Source organism: Echinops telfairi, unplaced genomic scaffold, assembly GCF_000313985.2.
Source record: "Echinops telfairi isolate 266 unplaced genomic scaffold, ASM31398v2 ScPeMD7_7427;HRSCAF=8465, whole genome shotgun sequence".
Lineage (NCBI taxonomy): Eukaryota > Metazoa > Chordata > Mammalia > Afrosoricida > Tenrecidae > Echinops > Echinops telfairi.
Window position 1 is genome coordinate 17,029,095 of NW_022111327.1, and position 21,040 is coordinate 17,050,134.

The window sequence follows — 21,040 nt, forward strand, 5'->3', positions numbered from 1 at the left end:
AGCCCAATGGGTAACCACTATTCCATCAGGGATCCTGATACTATTATGCATTAATGTAATTTAATATACTCGTGGCAAAAATGGTTAAGTTCATGGCTCCTAACCCATAGGCTGGCAGTTTGAACCCACCCAGCATCTCCTCTTGAGATAGATCTGCCAATTTGTTTCTGTAACGATTGCAGCCAAGAAAGGCATCATTGAGCAATTCCACTCTTCTTACATAGTGTCTCTATAAGTAGAAATCTACAACAGAAACAAATTTTATCAATAGGTAAGTGACAAAAATCACGTGATTATATTTAAAAGTACAGAACTATAAGTCAATAAAGCTGTTGGTAAAAATCCAGCGAAAGTAACCAAATGAAAAGTATTTTATGATTAAACATGCAACCAACCAGAAATATGAAATATTTTTCAAATTATGTAGTGCATCTACAAAAAATTCAGTTTAACTTGATGCTAAATGATCAGTAACTAAAATTTTTCTCTCTTAAGCCCAAACACAAGACAAGAATGTTAACTCTTGCCATTTCTATTGAACATTGCACTGAAGATTCTCATAAAATCAATCAAGGAAAAGCAAAACAAAGTAACCTATCTCTTTGAAGATGGTATAAGCTTGTATGTAGAAAATTCTAAGTAATCCACAAAAATATTAAAACTAATAAAAATGTAACATTATTAGGATGCAGTAGCAATATGCAAAATTCAATTGTATAAGTAGTTCTATATGCTAACAATAAGCAACCCAGAAATCAAATTAAGGACACAATTGCATTATAACAGAAACATTAATTTTGTGGCCATAAATTTAGCGAAAGAAATCAACACTTATATATATACATTTTTAATTGTTGAAATGTATAATTAACCAACTAGTTCCAATGGAAGAAGCACACCATCATCAGTCACTGAAGGATTGTGAAGCATATAATCCGAAGTTGAAGGGAGGGATTAGTAGTATCTGAGCCTAAAACCTGAGAATTTGGTTTGCAGAGGGTTATGGATGACAGTGGGAGCTGCAGAATAATTGGTGGAACTATACAGGAAATAAACTTCTGGTGTACTCCCTCTATCAAGGATAGGAGGAAAATGGTTACTAAACGGAATGCCTTAGTGAGTATGGAAGGTCCAAGGGTTGACTTAAACTCTTAAAACTTGTCAGCAGATTCCCCATAGGACGCATGATAGAGCTGATCTGGGTTTCCAAAATCTTATGTATTTAGGATTGTATTGATTTTTTTGTTTTTTTATTGTACATATTTGGAGGTATTTCAGGAGTGTTATGTTATTGGGGTCACCTTCTTGAAGTTGTGCCATATGGATAGATGAACCTATAGAGTCAGCAAGTGGAATAAGGGGATTGTGGGGAGGGGAACACATAGGGGATGGCAGGGTGAAGGGGTGATGACATCAAGGGGTCCATATAGAAAAAGAATGTTTGGAAACTGATCATAGTAGCAAATGTACAATTCTGCTGGACATGATTGAACTATGGAATGATTTGACATATGTAGTAATCACAATTAATAATTAATAAATAAATGGAAAATTATCCCATGACCAGGGATTTGTAGAGTGACTATCATTGATTCGGCATTATTCTTCAAACTGATCTACAGTTTCAACTGAATCCCTATGAAACTTTCAGCTGGATGTTTTGCAGAAATTGTTCAGTTGATCTTAAAGTTCATCAGGAAATACAAGAAACTCAGAATAGCCGAAACACTTAAAAATAATGCTGCATAATTAAACTTCCTTGTGTAAAAACGTATTACAAACTTCAGTACTTAAAACATAATTGTACTAGAATAGGGATAAGCATAAACATCAATGGGAATAGAGTCCAGAAATAACCCATACATTTATGGTCAATTGATTTTTAATATAGATGCTATAATAGTTTTCGAGGGTTTCCACAACAAATTACCACAAACTGGGTGGCTTAAAGCAACTGAAATATGTCCTCTTGCAGTACGGAAACCATAGGACTGAAATAAAGGTGTTGAGAGCGCTATGATCATTCTGAAAATTCTATGGCAGCAGTTCTCAACCTGTGGGTCACGACCCCTTTAGGGGTCAAATGACCCTTTCACTGGGGTCACCTAAGATCATCAGAAAGCACATATTTTTGATGGTCTTAGGAACTGAGACCATTACTCTATCCGTCTCCAGGTGAGTCCACCCACATGCACATATGCCCACAAAAGAGTACTCAGCGTGAAGACTGTTATACATGCTACACCATGCTTCGAGACAAAATTTCATTTATTTGTCATTAGAAATAAATATTTCACAATATATAATTACAGATTGTTTTTGTGATTAACCACTATGCTTTAATTATGTTCAATGTAACAATGTAAATACATCCTGCATATCACATATTTACATTACGATTCATAACAGTAGCAAACTTACAGTTATAAAGTAGCAATGAAAATAATTTTATGGTTGGGGGGTCACCACAACATGAGGGAGTAACTGTATTAAAGGGTTGCGGCATTAGGAAGGTTGAGAACCACTGATCTAGGGGGAAATACTTCCTTCCCTCTTCCAGTTTCTGGTAGCTTTAGACTTGCCTTTCCCTGTGACTGCATACTCCAATCTCTGCCTCTATTTTCGCATCATCTTCTCCCCAGTATGTCTCTTAGAAGGACACGTATTATATTTAACACCCACTCACCCAATTGATTTGAGGACTTCTCTGTTTGAAATCCTCAAATTAATTACTTTCTCAGATCCTTCTTTGAAATAAAATCACATTCACAATTCTGAGGGTTAGGACATGAATATATCTTTTGGAGGTCACCATTAACCCACTTTGAATACCAAGACATTTCATGAGCAAAAGTTAGTCTTTTCAACATATAGCACTAAAATAATGGCTCCACAAGACAAAAGAATAAATTTGAACACCTCCCTCATACTACACCAAAAGAAATTCCTAATGGTCAATTTAAGGGCTAAATTTTATAGAAATGGCCAATAAACTTATAAAAAGACACTCAATTTCATTAGTCATCAAAGAAATACAGATCAGCACCACAATTAGATAGCATTTCAAACTCATTAAGTTGGCTATAATAATAATAACGCACAACAATATATGTTGGCAACAATGTGGAGAAATTGGAAATTTTATGCATTGTTGATGAGCAAATAAAATGGTACAAATGCTTTAGAGAAGTGGCACATCTTCAAAATGTTCCATGTGACTTAGCAAGTCAACTCTCTGATATACAACCAATAGAAACTAAAAGATTTGTTCACTTAAAGACATGTATTGGGATGTTGCTGGCAATATTATCCATACTAGCCCCAAAGTGGAAGCAAGACAAATAGAGATGAGAAATAAACTTCAACACGCTTGAAAATACTGGTATATTCCTTAATTTAGATTTTTAGTTCAAAGATGTTGAATACGTTAACGCACGTGTGTGTGTGTGTGTGTGTGTGTGTGTACACATGTAGGGTCATCAAAAACATCATGGAAAAATGAAAAGATGATGGGATTTCCTAACAAAATTTTTGAAGCTCCCTCATCCATATAAAAATAATGCTTTAGTTTACTTATAGTAAGCATTCATTATTAACCGGAAATCTACTGTTCAGCAAGGTGGGTCTATTGATAAAAACTTCACTGATTTCAACTAGATTGGCTTCATCATGTTTTGAAAATAGCTGACAGATAAGCTGACTCTGACTGGTCTAATGGCCTCCTCAAAGGTAACAGGGTTAACTGAGTTAGATGTGTTTCATTGTCCAGAAGACTAACCTTTGCTTATTCACATGGCAGTGGCAGGGTTACAAAAGAGAGAGAACTAAGCAATGCTTTTTGAGCTCTAGAATTGGAATTTGTATTATGTCATTTTCTATAAAATCTGTTTGTCAAAATAAGCCCTGACATCAACTTAGACTTACTAAAAAAATCCAAACTCACTGCCATCAAGTTGATTCCGACTCATAATGACCCTAGAAGATAGAGTGGAACTGCCTCTGGCAGTTTCAAGATTGCCTCATCTCCCTCCATGGAGCACTACGGATCATGTGGCTGGCGGGCCACGCATTGCATAACCCACTAATCTCCAAGGCTCCTTAACTTACATTTGAAAACACACTAAACTCATTCCCATATAGTGTATTCAGACTCACAGAGACTCTATGACTTTAACAAACAAACAAACAAACAAACAAACTCGCTGCCATTCAGTCTATGCTGACTCACAGTGATGATATAGGACAAGAAAGAACTGTCTGTGTGGGTTTCTGAGAGAGTAACCCTTTATGGGAGTAGAAAGCCTTGTCTTCCTCCCTAAGAGGGTCTGGTAGTTTCAAACTACTTACAGTGTGTTAGCAGCCCAACTTTTAACCATTCCGCTACCAGGCTAAATAGATGCCACCTATTGTTGGCTGTAAGTTGCTCAGCAGCATTGCAAAGGATGTGGTTTCAGTGAAGGATGGAGAATTAAGGTCATTTTCCAAATTACCTTGATCACTTTCTTTGGAGCTAATTATTTTAGAACTCTTATAATAATTATCTTTTTGCCTGGGGTTGTAGGGGAATTTCACTTTAGTTATCATATTTTAATTAAAAGGTTTAATGTATAATAGACATATAATAGTTTTTTATAATTTCATTTAGTACATTTAATTATTAATGTTACATAGTATAACAAAGTGTTTTATGTTAGCATATCATTAAGCAACATTAATCAAAATATATTAAACATATTGTCATGTTGAAAATACTTGATGTCATTATTGTGGATTCCACATTAAACTATAAGACACGTTCATTTTTGGCCCTATATGCTTATCTGCGGCTGTTATCATTTTTTGTGTTAGTTCCTGTTTGACAGGAGCTCGTCCTTTTTCTTGAGGACAAATCCTTTGTTCTCTTCATTCATTGTTGAACATCATCCTGTACATTTTAGCAGAAGAGATCAGGTTAGGTTAAATTATTTATATTTCATTTGTTTTAAAATGATACACATCCATACATGCACATACATGTAACATAGTTTTAGAAACTTAAACATACTTTTATGTTAGTCTTTGGTCATATGTTGGAAAAAAGTTAATGAGTCCCAGGAAAAAAATAAATCTTCGTAGTTTTAACTAAACAATAAAAGAAATAAAATTAAAGAATAAGAATTTAGTTGAAATATCAATTAAGGATACTCTGCAGTCCAATCCCTCTAGTCGGCAGTTGAAAACCAAAAGCAGCTCCTCGGGAGGAAGACCGGACTTTCTACTCCCGTCAAGAGGAAGACCAGACTTTCTACTCCCATCAACAGTGCCAGTCTCGGTAACCCGGAGCGGGATTGCTATGAGTCAGCACTGACCCAATGGCAGTGAGTTGTGAGTTTTTACAGAAACATAAGAAAATCCCTAGGAATGAATAAACTTTTAAAGAAAGTTAGTTAACTTGGTAAAAATTCAGTTTTGTTGCTAAGGTCTGAAATTCCTAAAGGAGGCTCCCTAGTTCTTTCAAACTGTGGGAAAAGGGGAAAACAATTTTTTGGATGTTGGATTTAAAAAATTGCCAGTTACTAAGTGAAAGTACATATCAGGCATACGGTTAAGTGCCACACAGAGAAATGTGTAGTACTTTTGCCTGAAAGCCAGAGGTGAAATTAAAAGAGAATGAGAGAGATAGGGGACAAGGAAAAAGGAAGAGAAAGATAGAAATTGAGAGGAAGGGAAATATAAAGGCAGGGAGCCCAAAGGAGTCAAATAAGAATAAGGGAGCACACAAGAAAAAGATGAGTAGCAAGGAAAGTTCTTAAAGAACTGTGCTTGGAATTTATAAAATTTATACAATTACTTCCAGCAAATTTGATCTTGAAAGCAAAATCACTTGTGTTTCTTATGAGATTGTTAAAGGGAAGAAATATTATTCAGTACAGGAGGCATGCAGGGTGAGTTTTCTAAAATGAACTTAACTGCCATGAAAGAAGCAGCTTATACAGTATAGCTATGCAATATCCTGTGTGAAAGAAACTTCATTGTCAATATGAGAGAGAATTTTATTATGTAGAGTTTTACAGAGGGACACAGCATACTTTTTAAATGAAGGTAAGGTCTAGCTATATTTGCCAGAAATGAAGGCTAAAGAAAAAGAATCTATTCATAAGGATAATTGCTTCTAAAGACAAGGAGAGCCGTTGCAGAAGGGAACTCAGAATTTCCTTCTTTTTTTCATATTTTGTTCCACTCCCAAGAGGAATCTTGTCTCAGACAACCCATCTGTAAAATGTAATTTAAATAAATGAATCCAACCAAAAGTTACATGAATTCCAAAGAAAATAAACCATCTGAAATTCGTATTCCTATAACTCAACATCTGTTGTTTTTCTATCACTCTTTCTCAAATACAGGAAAAAATCCACTCCTGGGCTGAATGAAACATTTCAAACCAAAAAACTTTATGGAAGAATTTTTCTAAGCTTGAGTGATTGAGTCATAAAATAAAAAATTCAAAATTAATTTCGTATGAGGCTGAAATGTATCTCTTCATTTCTCCCATTTTATAATAGCTTCAATAATCTTACTGTCAATATTCCATGGTCCTCCTTCTTCAGTATTCCAAAAAATGTTAATACTTCGACTACTAAAATGTGGGTTGAGTTTATGGGCTTTTCTGGATGACTAATCTTCATTTGGCATGCAAATTTAAATATAGATATGACAGCTGGAACTAGAAGAATAGGAGTTGTGACAGAGAGAGGGGAGTGGGATATATGCTGGGCACAATATACGATCTTTGAGAAAGCAAAAAAACCCCAGCAACTCTCCAAATAATTCCTACAGCATGTATTGTCTGTACCACTTACAGATATTTTAATATGTTGTCTGATCTTGTAGCTAATTGACTACCTGATAAAAGTCCAAGAGTGACGAAATGAATATATTAAATCTACAATATTATCTGACACTGAAAAGATGCTCTGTAACTGTATAATAAATATGAAAAAAGAAGGGAAGGAGGAAAGAAAAGGAAGGGGTCAGGCAAGAGGTTGACATTTATACCTAGTTCTAAAAGATTTTTAGGAAGTAGATGAACATACCTTTTAATGCAAGGTGACTCAGGGTAGACTTGAACTGCTAACTTTTTTCTTAGCAGCCAAAGACTTAACCATGTCCACAATCCATATGTTTTACATGCTGATGGACTGCTCTACATGCATACTGCCAAATCTCTCAAACTACCTATCCTTGAATCAACTCTGACTCACTGTAGCCCTGTACGACGGAACAGAACTGCCCCTATGGGTTTCAGAAATTGTAACTTTATGGGAGTAGAAAGTCTCATTTAAATCTCCCTCAGAAAGACTGGTGGTTTTGAACTGCTGACCTTAGCATCCCAACATGTAACTCATAACTCCACAAAGGCTCCAGTAGACTATCAACATCTTTTAAATACAAGCTTAAATGAAATTTTCAATATCTGTTTTTCACAATGCTGTTATTGCCTACTTCAGGCATTTTGCCACCCAAAAAACCAGCAAACAATCAGATAACATAATGAATTATATTAGTGAAACATGGTCTCCTTTAAAAAGAAACCTTCAGAAACTTTTTATTATGGAACTGCTTCTAATCCTCAGTTAAGCTATATTTTCTCTTCTGACTGCATCAACCTACTATGAACACTTCCTATTTGGACATTTTTAATCACTTTATACCATATATTTATACTAATTTTATGCCATTACATTTTGTCATAAAGAGCCCTGGTAACAAAGTGGTTAGGCACTCAGCGGCTATCCAAAATGTTGGTGGTTCAAACCCACTAGTGGCTCGTTGGATGAAAGATCTAATGATGTGAACTTAAAGGTTGCACTCTAGAAAATTCTATGGGTTTTTTATGAATAAAACTATTTTTACAACAAAATCCTTGGGGGCAGTTCTACTCTTCTGCATGGGTCACTGTGAGGTACAATCAACTTGATGGCAATGAACAACCGCAACAGTGTGTTTTATCTGGTTAAATGTGCTGCAAACTTCTAGTGGTCTTAGCATTCTTGAAATTTCCTTACATGAGGCCTTGTAGGTATTTGTTGATGAAATAATACAAAATGAAACTTCTAGCTGTGGAAAAGTGGAGTAGCCTTATTCCTAAACAATAATTTGGACATAACAAAACCAACAAGTACAGAAAGACTTTAGGAGGCCAGAATAAAATGGGCTGCCCAGGATCTTGAGCTATTAGGAAAAACACAAAGGTGAGTTGCCTCGTTTGTTAGATTTCTAGAGATACTGATCGAATTACCAAACAAATAACATTCACAACTTTGATTGCTCAAAGTAGAGACGATTTGAAGCACTTTCTGATGAAAAGAAGACTACAGCCTTCACTAGGAATGACAACTCCTTATAAAGAAAACCAAAATCCTGACAACTGAACCATTAGAAAATATCATGATAAATGGAACAAAGATCCAAGATGTCAAAGATTCAATCCTGCTTACACCCCCAATAAGTACTCATGGAAACAGCAGTGAAGAAATTAAACGACTTGTTGCACTGGTCAAATATGCTGTAAAGTCGTGAACATCAAGGAAGTCACGGTGAAGACTAAGGTGCACCTGACCCAAGCCACGTTATTTTCAATCACCTCATATGAATTTGAAAGTTGTACAACACACAAAAAACTGCATAAACATGGATGAATTTTATTTATGGCATAAGTGAAGGATATTTAATGTACCATGGACTGCTAGAAGGAAAACAAATCTGTCTTGGACGATGTACAGTTAGAATGCTCCTTAAAAGTGAGGATGGTGTGACTCTGTTTCATGTATTTGGGAGATGTCATAAGAAGAAACCAGTCCCTAGAAAAGGAAACCACGTTTTGTAAAGTGAAAAGTCAGGAATTTTTTTTTTAAAAAGACTCTCAATAAGATGAATTGATTCAGAAGCTGTAACAATTGGCTCAAACAAAATAATTGTGAGGATGTCGTGGAACCAAGCAATGTTTTGTTTTGTCGAAAATAAGGTTGTTATGAGTTGGAACCAATTCCTGGCACCTAACAACAATAAGGATTATAATTTAAATATATTTTTGAGGTTTCCATGATTCAATGTATGTGATAGGTAGGTTTATTGTGCCAACCTGGCCAATAATAACATGTAGATTAATAAGGTCGCACTTTGATTGGAGGGCAAAGAAATAAATGGCCAGGTGAGCCCCGCCTCTCTCTCTCTTGTTCTCTGGTGATCGAACCAGAGTGCTGCTGCCTTAGCTGGTTTTCTGCTTCAACTTGTGAGCTATACTACCTGTAGGACACCCAATCTGTGGATCGTGTCACTAGAGCTTGAGTTTCCTTCAAGACCTGCTTCACCGCACTAATTGTGTATGCACTTCTTGAGCTGGGGACTGTCTGATTCTGTCATCTGGCTGACTGTTGGTGACCTGCCCTGCTGTGTGCTGCCTGTGGCCAGACTGCCTGCATTGCTCTATGAAAGACTCAGCTGTCTGCTTCCTTGACCTTGGACCCAGCAGCCCTAGATAGTTGAAGGACTTTCTAGTACATTAACTGTTTGAAGGAAGTAAGTTGAATTGAGCCCCCTGTACTGCTGTTTGGAGTAATTAGATGTTATATTCCTTTGTGCTGTATATATATATATATATATATATATATATATATTCATAAGTGTCCTGGTTTTGTTTCTCTAGAGAACTCTGCCTAACACAATTGGTTATTGGGAGTGGGTTACTGGGCAAACAAATTCAGGGACATATGTGTATAAGAGAGATTTTAATGTACATTTAATGTACATTAAGAAAGCATCCCAACCCAGTCCAGTCCGATACCAATCTATAAAGTCCTTTTCAGACTCACAAAACACATGCAATGATACTGAATGCAGGAAGATCACAGACCAGTGGTTAGAATGTCTTCGGGTCCAATAGCATTGTAAGCATCTCAGCGCTGATAGGGGTCTCCACGTAGCTTCTCCAGTTCTCGGGGCATGGGGTCTATCAGCATAATGCCATGTGTCTTGTCAGTAGAGAGTCCCCAAGGGAGTCAACCGAGAGAGAGACTGTCTCCCACCTCCAAAGAGGAAAAAAACAGCAGTTCCCAGAATTCTCAGGAGAAGGCCATGCCCACACAGAGGTCTCATTGGCTATCTCCAGATTGACAGACTAGATTCCACCCCTACACTCTTAATCATCAAATTGACACCAGATTATACAACCACAACGCACAACACTGGCATTTATTTTGCTGCCAACAGGTGCAAACAAACAAAACCACCCATGGAAAATCAGTCTATCCTAGTTAAAGTACCAGGAAAACCATATGAACAGAAATAAGTTTTGTCAGTCCTCATCCTAGTACTCCACGAAGGAATAAACAAACAAAACTGTCCTTATTCACAAATGACATGAATGTTTACTTAGAAAATCTGAAATAATTGTCAAGAAATAAAAAACCCTGGAACTAATAAGTGGTTAAAGCAAGCTCACAGGATATAAACAAGAAAAGTAAATTTGTTTTTTATGCACTAGTAAGAATCAGACTCACAGCAACCCTATAGATAAAAATAGAACTCCCTCTTTGAGTTTCTGAGACTTTTCAATCTTTATAAGGGTAGATAGCCTCAACTTTCTCCCACGGAACCACTCCTGACCTTGTGTTTAGCAACTCAATGCTTAAACTACTATGCCGCCAGAGTAGGAGTTGGAACTGAATTGATAGTTATGAGTTTGGTTTTGGTTTGATGAGCAAGAACTCAATGTAAAGTTGTATTCAGGAATGCAATTTACAATTCAACAAAAATGAAATGTATAACTAAAAATCTAATGAAATATGTCCAATCTAAGTGTGAGAATCTGGTTAAATAAATTTACAACTCTGGTGAAATAAATTTAAAAGTACTTATTAAATTGAGAGATATTACAAGATCATAAATTAGAGGATGTAATATTGTTGAAACAATAATTGTTCCCAACTAATGTTCAGGTTCAATGTAATTCCCAAAATAGAAGTCTGTTATTTTGTAGATATTGATAAATTGATTCTAAGGTTTCTGTGGAAAGGAAAAAGAACACTGCAAATGGAACTATCTGGAGGATTTACGTTATCTCATATCAAGATTCACTATAAAACTCTAAAATTACAATGGTCTGGTATTGACTGTGTTAGTCTGCATACACTAGAGAAACAAATTCATAGACACTCATATGTGTATAAGAAAGATCTTCATATACAAGAGCAATTGAATATTGAGAAAACAGCCCAGCCCAGTCCAGATCAATTCCATACATCCGATATTTGCTCATATGTCCAATACCAACCTATAAATTCCTCTTCAAACTCACACAACGCATGCAATGATGCCGAATGAAGGAAGATCACAGGCCAGTGGGTGGAAAATCTTGTGAATCTAGTGGCAGTGGAAGCATTTCAGCACTGGCAGGAGTCTCAATGTGGCTCCTTCAGCTACAGGGCTCTAGTGTAGTTCCATGGATCTTGTCCACAGGAATGTCTCACAGGGAGTGATAATGTGGCCCTCCTCCAGCGAGCTGTTTATCTCCCTAGTGCCTCCAAATGAGGCCATCAAGCTGCAACCTGATTGACAGGGTAAAATCCACCCCTTTACTCTCAAGTCTCAAATTGACAATAGATTATATAACCACCAAATTGACATATAGATCAGTGGAAAAGAATAGGGAATCCAGAAGTAGACCTATAAAAATACAGTTAACTTAGCTTTAACAAAAGTGCAATGACATTTCAATGGAGAAATGGTCCTGAACTATTTGGATGTCCAAACACAGCCAAATTAATCTAAACAAAAACTATATACTTAAAAAAATTAACTGAGTCCTAGAACTAAATTTAACATTCAAATATATAACAATTAGAGAAGAAAATATAGGTGAATTTTGGTTTAAAAATGAGCTTTAGATACAACATCAAAATAAAATTCATGAAAGAAAAACACTTTATAAATTACACTTCATTATATTTAAAAATTTCTGTGTAAGGCAATCTTAAGAGAATCAATAGGTAACCCCAGAACTGGGGAGAAAGACTTGCAAAATGCTTACATTTTAAAAGATGTCTTCCTTGAATGTCCAAAGAACAATTAAAACTCAACAACATAGGCAGAAATAAAGAATGGGCAAGAGATCTGAATAGACATATCACCAAAGAAAATATACAAATAGAAAATAAACATACAAAAAGTTATTCAACACAGTGCTTCATTGAAGAGTCACACATTTAAAACAAAATTTGATACTACTATACTAGTTCCACCAGAGCATCCAATTCATAGCGACTCTGTGCACAACGTAGTTGCAGACACTTTGTCCAGACTTCTCATTAAGGCTCTTCCTCTTTTTTGTTGACCTTCTATTTTACCAAGCAAGGTGTCCATTTTAGGGACTGGTCCTTCCTGATAACATGCCGAGAGTACATGAGACACAGTCTTAGCGTCCTCCTTCTAAGCAGTATTCAGACTACCTCTTCCAAGACATATTTGTTCTTCTGGCAAGTCCTGGCACTTTCAATATTATTTTCCAACCTTATTATGAAAAAACATAAATCCTCCAGTCTTCCCTATTCATTGTCCATCTTTCCCATGCATATCAGAAATCAAACCAACTGATTGCCATTGAGTCAATTCTGATACATAGGAACCCTATAGGACAGGGTGGGACTTCCCCTGTGGGTTTCGAGACTGTATTTCCAGGAGTAGAAAGTCTCATCTTTTTCCTGCGGAGCCACTTGTGGTTTTGAACTGCTGCCTTTGTGATTAGCAGCACAACACATAGTATACTATGCCACCAGGTCTTCTTTTTGCATACATATAAGACAATTAAAAATGTCACAGCTTGGGTCAGATGCACCTTAGATTTCTATGTGACATCTTTATTCTTTAACACTTTATTATTATTTTTAGTCATTTTATTGGGGGCTCATACAGCTCTTACCACAATCCATTCATACATCCATTGCATCTAGTACATTTGTATATTTGCTGCCATCATCATTTTCAAAATATTTTCTTTCTACTTGAGCCCTTGGTATCAGCTCCTCCTTTCCCCTCTCCTTCCCATATCCTGCCTTCCTCATGATCCTTGATTATTTATAAATTATTATTTTTTCTTGCCTTATTTTTTTCATGTATTATTTTACACTGACCTATGTCTCCCTTCACCCACTTTTCTGTTTCCATCCCCCTGGAAGGAGGTTATATGTAGTTTATTATGATCGGTTCCCCCTTTCTCGTCCCACCTTCCCCTTAACCTCCTGGTATCGCTACTCACGTTATTGGTCCTGAGGGGGTTATCTGTCCTGGATTCCCTGTGTTTCCTGCTCTTATCTGTACCAGTGTATATGCTTTGGTCTAGTCGGATTTGTAAGATAGAATTGGGGTCATGATAGTGGTGGTGGTGGGTAAGCATTAAAGGACTAGAGGAAAGTTGTATGTTTCAATGGCACTATACTGCATGCACCTGACTGGCTTGTCTCTTCCTTGTGATCCTTCTGTAAAGGGATGTCCAGTGCCTACAGATGGGCTTTAAAGAGAGTTTTTGCACCAGATTTGCCTAATGCATCATTACATTTTATTTCTGGACTGCTGCTTCCATGGGTGCTATGAAGCAAAATGAGCTCCTTCGCAATGTAAATGTTTTCTGTTTACCATGGTTTTGCTTATTGGTCCCATTGAGAGGGTTTTTTTCCCTCTTTATGTTGAGTTATAATCTTATTTGCTTTCCGTGAGCAAGATTGTGACATCTGCATATCACAGGCATTTTGTTAGTCTTCGTCTAATGCTGGTGATTTGCTCTTCATAGAGTTCAGCTTCTCAAAGTAGTCTACATTCATGCTGAGTACGAATGATGAAAGAATAAAACACCGATGCACACCTTTCCTGATTTTAAACTAAGCAGCATCTCTTTGTTCTTTTTGAATGACTACCTCTTGGTGAGATGTGTTCAATTTTTCTATTTGATTTTTCCTTTTGCATTAGCTCATTTCATATTCCTTTCTAATATCCATTTTGTTCTTTTCTTTCTTTCTTGTCTTTTTAATGACTTCTTGGTCTCTTCATGTATAATGCCTTTGATATTATCTAAATACTTGTCTTATCTTCCATCATCGGTATTAAATGTATCACATCTCTTTTTGATCTGGTGTCTAAATTCATTTGATATATTCTCAAGGTCATAGGTTGGCTCTCATTATGTTGTTTTTATTGTCTTCAGCTTCAACTTGAACTTACATAAGAGTAATTGGAGTCAATGTTTGGCCTTGTCTGATGATATTGAACTTCTCCATCATCTATTTGTACATATTTTGTGAATATGAATCCTACGTAATTCATCCAGTCTGCATGGTATCTGTTTACAATGTTTAACAAATGTATTTTTGATGAATAAATCATTTGTATTGCAAAATTTTATCACGTACTTTCTAGAGTGATTTCTATCACTAAGGTCATATTTTCCAAGTCTTTCTTTCTAACTTTCACATTCCAATCACCGGTAACTATAAAAGCATCTTGATGTCATGTTGTCAATTTCAGACTGCATAATTAAGTAGAAGAAAATTCTTTGATTTCTTCATCTTCGTTATTAGTGGTCAATGGGTAAATTTGCATGAGTCATGTTAACTGGATTCATTTGTGGGTATATGAATATTATCTTATCACTTACAATGTTGTACTTCAGGATAAATATTGAAAAGTCCTCTTTAACACCATTTCTCTTCAAATTATCATTTTCAGGTGACATGATTTCTTGATTCAAAATGATCAATAACAGTTCTTTTCTGCTCAAAAATGCCTAGGATATCTATTTTTAGATATTCTAATTTTTGCAATGACTTCCAATTTTCTTAGATGCATACTTTCTTTAGGGCAGGAAAACATTGTGCACTGAAATTGTGCATATGTACACTATGAAATTCAGTCGGAATATGTTGTCATTGAATCCCTGAGTGAGCAGAGTTTAACATGCTCAGAGACTACCTGAGAGTTTGGAAGTGCTAGTCCACCCAGAGGCATCTTGGAATAATAGCTTGATAACCCATACCCCCAAATCAGCCGTTGAAAACCTTATGGAACACATTTCTACTCTGACAGATATTGACTCACCATGTGTTGCAATTGACTCAATGGTATTTGGTTTAGATTTTAGTTTGTTCATACATATGGTCCTTCATTTTGGTCAATAGATTTTAAAATGTCAAAAGAGTGGAAGAGGGGTGGTTTGAAGGTAATATTGGAGAAAGAACAAATGGTCACTTTTCCTGTAATCAGTTTCCCCTAGCCCATCATGACCACACTTACATTGTTTCGTTGTATGATGAAAATGAGCAAATATGAAGTCTCCAATAGTGGGAAGAAGATGGGATATTGATATGCTAAATATAAATGATATAAAAGGCATAAATAAAACCTTGGCAGAAGGTAAGCAGCAGAGATTTAGTCAGGGGAGAGAAAATCACTAATAATTAAATGATGACCATGGGGAAGATAATATATTTAGAACTTTGGTATATTGAGTTTCATGCACAGGAATAAATCAATATTCTTGGACACTGATCATTGCTATGGGTATGCTATCTATATTGTCCAAATTTCTAATTGGAACACATGATCTTATAAATGCATTTGTGGTGCAATTCAAAGAGAAATGATGTTTGAAATTCAAATACTTTTCAAAATCCAGATCACTATAGCTACAGAAGAATTTGAATGAGTAATTTTTATGAGCAAATATCTCACCCATTCCAGAAACCAAATCATATGCAATGCAATGAGTCAATTTCTCTCATAGTGACCCTATAAAACAGAGTAGAACTTCCTCTGTCGATTTTGAAGACTGACACTCTTCACAGGAGTAGAAAACCTTGTCTTTCTCCTGCACATCCTGGATTAATAATTAAAAAATAATGTTAATTTAGCAGTGTACAGTGGTAGACAATGATTCACTAGAATAAACTTTGTCTCATTCAAAGTTCTACTTGTCACTCAAAGGAAGGGTTGAATTTCAAAGATAAAAAAAGAGAGTAATTTTAAGGGATCAATTTAATCCAGCATGTTAGTAACTAGCGTGTTGCAATTGAATCCTCAGAAAACATTTGTAAGATATGTGATAGGGACATGGGGAAATATGGAGGGACACGGTTAGAAAATATAACCCAACAGAAAGAATGTTCCTCGTGGTGGATATTTTATTCAAATCCACTTTATAACTAACCTCAGGCATACCTAATTTCACTGCACCTCACTTTATTGTGCTTTGCAGATCATGAGATTTTTACAAATTGAAGATTTGTGACAGTCCTCTATTGAGCAAGTCACTTGGTGTAATTTTGTACAATAGCATATGCTAAATTCATGTGTCTGTGTCATATTTTTATAATTATTCCAGTATTTTCTGCTGTTTTTATTAGTTGGGATTTAATACATATACCATATCATTCCATATTTAAATCAATCATGTCAAGTATAATTGTATCATTCTTACCACAATCCATTTCCAAACATTCTTTTTCTACCCAGGTAGAAAACTCTGATATCATCTCCCTTTTACCTCACCACCACCATTGTACACCCCTCTCCTCGATGTACACTGTACATCAATCCTGAATTTCATAAACAAAAGGGCATATAATACAACTTCTATAGGGTGGCCTCCACTGATATAACACCTCTGAGATATACTTTCATATGAACAAACTAAAACTGAACAAAACAATACAAACCAAAATGCTATGGCATATTTAATAGATTACACTGTAATGTAGACATAACAAGTTGCAATATTTGATTTATTGCATTGGTCTGGAATCAAGCCTGCAATATCTCCAAGGTATACTCATCAAGGTTTAGAGAATATTTGTCTGATATGTTTTTACATCCTAATGCAACGGACCTTATCATATATCTTTGAATGAGTTATGATTTTATCATAAGTTACTGATGAGCCGAATTGGAAAAAAAAACCCCATGAAATTAAAGGAAATCTATTTAGTTCCTTAGACTTACTTTTTTTCCCCACCCATTTTTCTTATCCCATCAATCATAAGTTCTTTAGCCATACCAAATCAGTTATTTAGAAAGAATCAGTCATTGAGATAGAGATACAGAGACAGATAAAGTAGTTTTACAGAATTGACTTACATAATTTGACTTACATGATACAAAATATGATCCAAAATCTGTAGTCCAAGCAACAAGTTGAATATTCCAACCATTTTGAGTCCTCAGATTTGTAGATCAAGAAACAAGAAGAATGAAGGAGTTGGACATGATGTGTGTTTATAGTGGGAAGGCAGACTACTCCCCTTTGCTCTTATGACTTTCAGCTGTTTGGATGAAGCCAAATAATTTGACCACAAGTAATTATTTCATAAAAGCATCTAGACTAGTGTTTGACCAAACAACCGCACACCATAGCCTAACTGATTGGCACATAAAATCGATCATCATATTTTAGTATACACATGTTGCCCAAGTCACTTTTTCTTTTTTTAAATTATTTTATTGGGGACTCGTACAACTCTTATCACAATTCATCCATCCATCCATGGTGTCAAGCACATTTGAACATTGGTTGCCCTCATCATTCTCAAAACATTTGCTTTCTACTTGAGCCCTTGGTATCAGCTCCTCATTTTCCCCTCCCTCCCCGCAGCGGGGGGAGCAGAGCCCATTTCACTTTTAATGTCAGAAAGGAAATAAATCTTGTGAAAGCATTTAAAATGAGGAATGCTTATGGGATCATTCCCATTTGAAAAATATTTTCATTTTTGTAATAGTATATTCTAAGCAGAAGGATACCATTAATTAGTGAATTTCTAGCTGTGAATTATTTTATGCAATGCAGGATGGAGACTATTGTGGGTTAGTTGTGTAACTCATTACCATAGAGGTAATTAATTATTGACTGCATCTACCTTAGCTTTATTCATGCAAAAGCAGAGTTGTGACTTGCTCCATCATGCAACTAACAAGATTTTTCTCACTTCTTTGCTTATCCTAGGATATAAAATTCAATTTGTCAGTGAGTAAATGTTTGCATTTCAATATAATATCATAAAAAAACACAAGCGTGGACAGTTTTACTAATCTTTCTACTTAAACTCCAGGATAAATGCTCTGAGTGTCCCTAGGATTAGCAGTTATGCTTCTAACTAAACAGCTTAACTGTAACTATAATTTTCTGCATTTGGTATTGACACAAGAACTCTTGTTTGTGTATCCTGGCTCTGTTGTACTTAAATATGTAAATGAATTCTCTGTTTATATATGCTTAAACCGTTCCGTTGATGCTTTTAAACTAACAGAGAAGAAACAACATCAAGTGGTAAAAAATGATATCTGCCCAAAAATGAAATTCTGTTTCTGATAGCAAACAAATACATAGATCAACCAGGTTATTACATAGAAATATTTATCAATTTAGTTCCAAAGAATCACCTTGAGCCAAACTGACCAGAAAATTCTGAGGTTTTGATTTCTACTGCAAATCTAATTGAATTCTTGATGAATAGAAACCCAGAAATTCTGAACCAAACTCCTTAGTTGACTTTGAGAAAAATTTATTATCAAAGTCATAATTAAAAACTCAAATACTAATACAATGATTATTGTACAAAATAGAAATTCATTAATCAATACATTGTCCCTTAATGTGATTAGATAAAGGTATACATTTTTCAATTAAGTTAGATTCAGAAGTTAAAATTAATTACACATCTTTCCTAGTATAATTTTTCATGTTCCTATAGGTCATCTCATTTATTCCCCGCTTTCTTAGTTTATCTATAGATTTACCACAAGTTCTCCACCAGAAATACAAATCTCACAATATATACACACACTTTTGGTAATCTATTAATTTTGTCTCTTACTTGGAAGATAACTTTTGTAGGGTCCTTCATTATCCTGCTTCTATCTCACCAGATAATCTCTTGGCCTTTGAAACTCTTATTGATCCCTCTTTCTGGATTCCATTTCTTTCTGGCATTTAAAAAAGATTTTTTGTCTATTATTTCATTGAAGTAACCATATGTATAATAAATCAATATGAGAATTCTGCACTAGTATGTTTGAGTCCATCATTTACCCATCATATAAATTCGCCTCAAGGAGGCTTTCCCAAATTTTCACTGATCCTCTACTTTACTGCATATCATGTTCTTTTCTAGCAATGGGTTACAACTCATGAGGAACTGCCAAGCTGTTTTCTACATCAGCTGCACATTGTACATGTCAACTAGCAGTAAATATATCAGTGTTTTATAATTCAAATTTTTTAAAATGGCAATCGATTCCATGAATGTAATTAGTTTTATTTTCATCAAATGCACCAGATTGCTTAATGCTGTAACTTAAGGATATATTTTGTTCTCAAATCATTCAGATGAGTTCCCTGGAAAAGCACATTGCTTAAAATCAATTTTTATTATAATATTAATTATCTGGTTTTATTATCTCAATGGACTATCATTTAGCCATGCTCGTGTTTCAAAACTGAAATAGTTTTAGCTACATATATTATTAAATGTTTGCAGTTTTTAATGCATCATTTGCTCCTAGATAAGAAAACTCTCAAGAACCATAGTTGAAAGGACACACAACTCCTGTATTCAGATATTTCTTTGGACTACATTCATGGACAGATAGGATGGAATTTCTCCCAAGCATAAGGATACAATGATAACCTTGTCAAAAAGTAAACTGCCGCTTTTATTAAAATTAAATTGTTTGTTGAAGGAACAAAATTATCCAGAATCAGGCAGCATTTTGTGAATATATGCCAAAAGGAAGTTTTATGAGAACTTAAATATAAAAATTATGAGAACAAAATTCAGTTTTGCTAATATTTAAAAAATCATGTTTTAACAAAAACAAAGCAATGGTATAATTCATACTGAAGGAGATAAAATGGAGAAAGTCTAAGAATTGTGCAGGACACCATCAAGAGTAATAACTTCTGTGTGATCAGAATTTCAGAATTCCAGAAAAAGAAGCGTCCCCACCCCTCAAAAGAAACCAAAAACATAAAATTGTCAAAGAGTTGTTAGAATAATAATTTCAACAAATCATAAAATAAGATAGACTCCAAGAGAAAACCACCAAGACACAAGACATACCAAAATCAAACTTTCCAAAATCAATCATGAAGTACAATGCTGTCGGTGATAGGATTTTATTATTTTAAATTTATGCATCATTCACAAAAACTGGTGCTGAGGAAATTGAAGAATTATAGCAGCAACTTCAATCTGAAATTGATTAAACATACAATCAGGATAACTATTGGGGATTGGAATGCAAAAGTTGCAGTCAAAGAGAAAGGAACCAAAGCTTGAAAATATGGATTTGGTGATAGAAGTGAAGCTGGACTTTGTATGATAGAGGTTTGAAAAACTGATTTGTTCATAGCAAATTTTTTCAACAGCACAGTGACTATAAACATGATTTTGTTCTGATGGAATCCATAGGAATCAAATTGACTATTTCTCTGGGATGAGAAAATGGAGAAGTTCAATATCAGCAGCTAAAAGCAGGCCAGGCAACAATATACAACAAAACAACAACAAACAAATGACAAAAACAAAACACAGCAACAAGAAAGGGCTGTTGCTTGGTTTTGCTCTGTCTTGTTTTTGTGCATGTTATTATCTCCACAGGTCTGTCTAAATAAATACGCTGGACGAACAATGTGGTAGAGAAAACAACAGTACTGACAGTCCGGGGGACATGGGAGAGTGGGACATGGGGGGAAAGTTTGGGGTGTTAACAAACCCAGGGACCAGGGAACAATAAGTGATGCAAATCAGTGGTGAGGAGGGTGTGGGAGGCCTGGTAGGGCATGATCAAGGGTAATGTAACCAAGAGGAATTACTGAAACCCAAATGAAGACTGAACATGGTAGTGGGCCAAGAGAAAGTCAAAGGAAATAGAGGAAAGAGCTAGGAGGCAAAGGGCATTTATAGAGGTCTAAATAAAGGCATGTACATATGCAAATATATTTACATATGAGAATTGGGAAATA